The sequence below is a fragment of the Dendrobium catenatum genome, unplaced genomic scaffold (genome assembly GCF_001605985.2).
Source record: "Dendrobium catenatum unplaced genomic scaffold, ASM160598v2 original_scaffold_165368, whole genome shotgun sequence".
NCBI lineage: Eukaryota > Viridiplantae > Streptophyta > Magnoliopsida > Asparagales > Orchidaceae > Dendrobium > Dendrobium catenatum.
The window spans coordinates 120,172-126,013 of NW_021483793.1; positions in this window are offsets into that span (position 1 = coordinate 120,172).

Here is a 5,842-nt window from a genome sequence, read left to right on the forward strand (position 1 = left end):
CAGCAGAGGTCGAAAAGATCGTATTTTGATGATGGTGGTCAGAATGAGCATAGTTAGTAGACGATGGAGGTCAAAAATATTATTATTAGGCGATAAAGGTCAGAAGGATTGTATTTGGCGGGCGATAGAGGTCATAAAGACCGTTTTTAGACGACGGAGGTTGGAAGGATAGTAGCAGGCTAGCGATAGAGGTCATAAAGACCATTGTCTAGAAATGGAGGTCGGAAGGACCGTAGTCCATGGATTGCAGAGGTTGAAAAATTATTGTCTGGCAATGGAGATCAGAAGGACCGTAATCTGGTGAATGAGGTCGGAAGGACCTTACTATATGGATGGAAGTTGTCTGGGGGAAGTTCGACAATAATTGATGACTGAGAGTAAGTCCATCGACATTTGGTGGTCTGGAAAAATTCTGACGTCATTTGGTGTCCAGGTTGAAGTCTGACATCAGTCGAACGATGGTCAGTGTTCTAACGATGGTCGAGGAGTCTGGTGGCAAGAGAGCTCTAATTTGTCTCTTTTCCTTCTCTTCCTTGATTCCTTCCTTCTCTCCTTATATGATCCTCTCCTTCATTGAAGATGAGGGGGTCTATTTATAATTTTTTGAGAATGACATGACTAGTAAATAAGAGGGAGATCAAGAGTTAGTTGGGAGTGATTTGAATGGACAACCGATATTGATCCCCTTGATTATAGATTCTTTATTGGGCATTTGAATGTATTTTTGATATCAGAATTTGATTTGGGCTCATTGCATTCTTCTCGTCAATCCACTAGTTTCAGCTATAAGCATGTCACGTTTGAAAACCATTTGTTCATCCAATTTATGGTTTTAACCTTACAAATGTTCTTCGGGTCTTTGATTTGGATTTATTTGGGCTCGGATTGAGTTGAATTTCATGCTGTTGGGTTTGCCTTTTTAAGAAGTTCAGTTTGACTATAAGTTTAAAGAAATTAGAGTTTGGATGGTCACAAATTTAATTTTGGAAGTTTCCAACTTGATTGATCCATTTGTTCATCCAATTACAGGTCCCCTGCTCAGTCCTTTAACCTTATAAAGTTTATTTAGTTATAAGTTTGACTTAAATGTTCATTCATGTCTAGTTCCTTATAAGTTTATTTAATCAAATTTCATTGCATTTTTCATTGTGTAGGTCATTTAAATTTCTAAGTCCAATAATAATTCAGACAAGATTTTGACAGCCTCTCGGCATCTTTTTCCTTTATAGGAATTTTGTAGAGCTAGGCCTTCCCACCATGCTATGAAGAGCATATATGATAGGTATCGAGTGACATTGTGGTCGTAGTTTTCAATTCCACCACGCTACAAAGAGCATGTATGAGTCTTCTATGTATCTACAAGAAGAATTTATAATTTTTTCCCACAGGCATAAAAGCATGTGCACAGATACTTAGGCGTGTCCCGGGTACGTTGCAAAGAACGTGTGTAGAGCCTACCCTCCTCACCACAATAATCACACTGGGCTTCCTCACATCATGCTAAGAAAAATGTGTATTAGTAGTCCCCTAGTGCGCTACAAGCATTGAAAATGGGATTTGAAGGCTTTTTTGAGTTTAGAAATCATTATACCTTTGCACGAGCGAGGCGATGTGAATTAATTAAGTAGATAACTATCTCAATAGATGTATTTATATTTATGTTTTTGATTGTAATAATGATTTGCTGTTGAAATATAGATGGTACAAAATGAATTAAATGAAGATGTGTACATGTTAGGGAATAAAGTCATAGTTCATTTAATAATATTGTGAAATGAATTGATTGCAGTGAGTCAACGTGTTGGAATAGTAAAGTAGGAAATGGTTCCACTGCATGTGAAGATCTGGTCAGATTTTTGGATTTAGAAGATACATATACATAATGTCAATGAAGTGCATCGACTTTTTTGGGGATGGTGTGCATCAATGTTGATATTGATGACATGCATCATCCTTTTTGTGGGCATCAAAGTTAATAGTGACAATGTGCATTGATCTTCTTGATGATAGAGTACCTTAAAATTGGTATTAATGTCATGTAGCAGCTTATTAATAATGATGTGGTTAATGTTGGAGTGAACAAGGGGAAGCAAAGTCAGCAAGTGTTGTTACTATTTTCAATGGTGTGCATTTATCTTGTTGGTTAATCCATGTGTCGACATTGTAGGCATTGAGGGTTAATAAGCTTGCTACTATAGTTGAACATCAACAATATTTGATAGAAAGTGATGACGATAAAAAGGAAAGAATTGAGTGATGAAAGGTGGGTGATGATGATAATTAGGCAATAATAGTCAAATGACAATGATCTAGTGATGATAGTCAGATGATCGTGGTTGGATGATGATAGTTAAGTGACAAAAGTCACCGATAATGATATTGATCAATGGATAGATCTCTAGGATTCTTCAAATATATTAGCTATGATCCACTCCACCCATTTCATATGTAGAATAGGGCCAGTTTTTAATTTTTATTAGTGGCATTTTGATTATTTTAGAAAAAAACTCTAAATACTCCATAGAATGACCTATGCTAATTTGCTTGATCATATAAAGTTTTTTAAGCATTTAAGTTTCTTAATGTGATCATATAAAGTTCTTTAAACATCTAAATTTCTTAATGACAACTAGGTTGAGTGATTTAGGCTCCCTAGATTTCTCTCTCGTGATGCTCATTTCGACTATAAGCAAGCAAATATTTGAAGACTATTTGATAATCTTGGGGTCGTGAATCAAGTAAATTCCTTGCAATTGTAAGTTTGCACCTTTTTAAGGTTAACAAATAAATCGAAGCAAAAATTTCCCAAAAAAAAAAAATGAAGCAAATTATTAAAAAATTTCTCAAAATTATGCAAAATTTATCATAAAGGTTTTCTTCAATGAGCGAAAGTAATGAACTTAAACCTGTAACATGAAAAAAGTCTCAGGGATCCGAAAAATGTTGAATAAGGATTATTCAACAAATTCGAGCCCATATAGGATCCGAAAAATGTTGAATAACTTGCTCCAAGTTTGTGTTTGTTAGGACTTGCAAAAAATGGTTTGGACAACCAGCATATGTTGGTGAAAATTGAACATCGATAGTTAGCTGTCTATCATATAGGATCATAAGAGATGTTGATCAACCACTTATGTTTCTAGGTAAGTGTCAGATGCAAATGCGGCCTTGAGTCTTGTTCAAGAAATCCTATTTTCCAAAAACAACAGGTTTATGTAAGTTCAACTTATAGATTAGTTAATAAAGTACAGCTACGCTAGGGATAATCGTATCTATAAAGAATACATGAGGATTTCATAACAAATCTATTTAAAAATATATCTCAACTAAATTATTCGACACAACTATAACAATATGACTATTACATTTTTTGCTAGTCACGAGCTTATTGGTGTCCTATACACAGGTAAAGGGTGATTTTTTTTGTTCTAGCCATTTTTTTTTCAAACCCATCAAATATATTGCTTATTTGATGTCATAAATGACTTGATTTTTTTTTTTTTGATATTATGAACTAATTAATCTAAACGGTTGGCATTATCATGTGCTTTACTAGATTTTTATCAAATGCCTTGACATTTGCAATTATGTTTAATAAAGTTGTCTGCTACTATTCTATCTAAAGTAGAGAAATAGAACAAATACGCCTACTATAATGTCATTGTCTCTGTTCTTAGATTTGTTTTTATTACCCACAAACACAAAGATGTATATCACTTTTTGAAAGGTATCCAACTTCCATGCATCTTCAACACTATATAGCCTCGGGGGTTGGCCAACTTACTAAATTCCTTTGAATTTTCTTGATACTTAGTAGTACACGTTTTCTGCACTAACTCTACATATTTGAATTAAGTAACATATGCTTATTAAGAAATATTTGCTGATAGGACGATTATATGAGAAGAAATTACGGGGGTGAATGGCGGATGATCCTCAAATATGCTTGATATGTCATAAAAAATTATCTTGATTAGGCACGAATCTCGAGGCAAAAATCAAGTTGGAAACTTCAAAAAATAAATATGGGATCATCTGAACTCCGATTTCAGTAAACTTATAGTCTAACTGTTCGTCTCGGAAATACGAACCAAACGACACCAAATTAAACTCAATCCGAGCCCAAATGAGTCCAAATCAAGGACCCGAAGTGCTGTTTGAAGGTTCAAACCACAATTTGGATTATCAAACGGTTTCCAAACGTAAAATGCTTATAATCGAATTGAGCGGCTCAACCGCCAGAATTTTGCCCGTCTTCTGAACGACGCCGGAATTCCGCGCGACTTCCAAGTGACGCCAGAATTTCGCCTAACTTTCCAGTGACGTCGGAATTCTATCTAATCTTCAAGTGACTCTGGAGTTCTGTTTGACGCCCAAGTGACGTCGGAGTTATGCCCGACACCCAAGTGATGTCGGAATTCTGCCCGACGGACCTCCACTCGTCGCCAAAATTCTACCTGACACCGAACTTCTGCCCGTTGTTGGGTTTTCGCTGGATAACTATCCAATGTGGGATTTCTATGCATAGCCGGACTTCTACTTGACACAGTTCTTTCGACCTCCGTCGTCTATCGACTACAGTCATTCTAACCTCTATCGTCTGCTGACTAAGGTCCTTCCGACCTCTGTCGCCCTCCGAATACAATCCTTCTAACTTACATCGCACATCAACTATAGTACTGCTGACCTCTGTCGTAAGCCAACTATAGTCCTTCTAACATACGTCACTCAACGAGTACAATCCTTCTGACCTCCTTCGCCCGCCGACTACGGTCCTTCTGACTTACGTCGCCCACCGACTACAGTTTTTCTGACCTCCGTCACCCGCTGACTACGGTCCTTCTAACTTACGTTGCCCACCGACTACGGTCCTTCTGACTTACATTGCCCACCGACTACAGTCCGTCAGACCAAATGAACACGTCAATAATAGCTCTTTGTATTCCCATCGTGTAATGTTATGTATTTGATTTACATCAAGTTAAGGCCTTCCCCCAAGGAAGGGCCTCATTTGTAATCAACTGAAATACCAGTGGATTCATTCAAACTGGCTAGGCCCCGTGGTTTTCCCCATTTTTTAGGGATTTTTCACGTAAAAATATTGGTGTCTCATAAATGCTACACCCATTCTTTCTTATCTAATAGCATGTCTGATTTTTGTACAACATTAAAATGTTAAACTTTATATTTCTCTACCGTCGTGAATACTCCATGATGCAACGTTTGGCGCCGTCTGTGGGAACGTGATTCCCAACTGGGAGGCAATTTTAGCTCCAACCTCAAAAGGTTATTCAACTGCTATTGATGCATCAATTTTATGGGAATTAGATCCGGACTGGGGGGGCAATCTTGACTACAATTTTAGTCAAGAAGATCCCTTAAAGACTTTCAAAACCAAGATGATATATAAGGAAACTCTCGACAAATGCAATGATGCTTTCGAAAGCCACATACAGTCCCTTACTAGACTTCTACTCCTTGGGCAATGTCTTAATCTCGACCTTAAATAGGCAATAACGATCTAAAGATATACCATTCTCCACTTGTGATTCGGGATATACGTGGCATCCGCCCCCTCCCAATCAAGACAAAATCAATCCTAGGGGGATTTTATTCGGCCTCTTTCACACATATTAACATCATCGAATAGAGGCTCTGACATACAACCTCGGATAGGCCACACATTCTTTATGGATTCTATCGATCTCTTCCACATAAGCTAACGTTATCGAGGAGAGGCTCTGACATACAACCTCGGATAGGTCTTACATCCTTGGTGGATTCTCTTGACTTCTTCCATATAGGTTAACGTCAATGAGCAAGGCTTTGACCTTCAACCTTG